Source organism: Crocuta crocuta, unplaced genomic scaffold (genome assembly GCF_008692635.1).
Source record: "Crocuta crocuta isolate KB4526 unplaced genomic scaffold, BGI_CrCroc_1.0 scaffold36, whole genome shotgun sequence".
Taxonomy (NCBI): Eukaryota; Metazoa; Chordata; class Mammalia; order Carnivora; family Hyaenidae; genus Crocuta; species Crocuta crocuta.
The window spans coordinates 4,449,217-4,449,711 of NW_027532203.1; the positions used below are offsets into that span (position 1 = coordinate 4,449,217).

The following is a 495-nucleotide window of genomic DNA, read 5'->3' on the forward strand; positions in this document are numbered from 1 at the left end:
AGCCTTGTCCTGCTGCACCCAGCCTGCTGCTTGCTTACCACGCCCCAGGGGCCCCAGGAAAACGGCCGCTTTGCTCTCTGCCCACCTCTTTATGTCCCCACTGCTCCCAGCAGGGGAAACTGAAGAGACCACCTAACAGGCATAACCGTACTACCTGTGCGCGCGCGCGCGCACACACACACGGTGTGGTGAAGGCTGGATTCCCCACCCCACCGCCTACCGCTGTGAGACTTTGGGCACATTACTTGGCCTCAGTTTCCTCATTTTGTGGAGTTGTGCTCAGGATTCAATGAGTAAAGGGCTCAGAACCGTACCTGGCATAAAGTAAGTGCTAAAAATATGGAAACTGATTAACCCAGGCCCAATGCCGGGTTCCAAAATAAGAGGGGTCCTGTGGCCCAGGAGCTGGTGTGGGGGTGGGGAGCTGGGGAGGCAGACACGCGAGGCAGAGTCACAGTGGAGGTTGGGTAGCGGGGGGAGGTAAGGGGGTGGAGA

The 495-nt window shown here is 58.2% G+C and overlaps 1 protein-coding gene across 1 annotated transcript in view; it reads right to left on the reverse strand.

Annotated features, from left to right (window-relative positions):
* Window positions 1–495, reverse strand: part of PHLPP1 (PH domain and leucine rich repeat protein phosphatase 1) — a 213,732-nt gene that overhangs the window by 1,750 nt on the left and 211,487 nt on the right. The window lies entirely within an intron of this gene.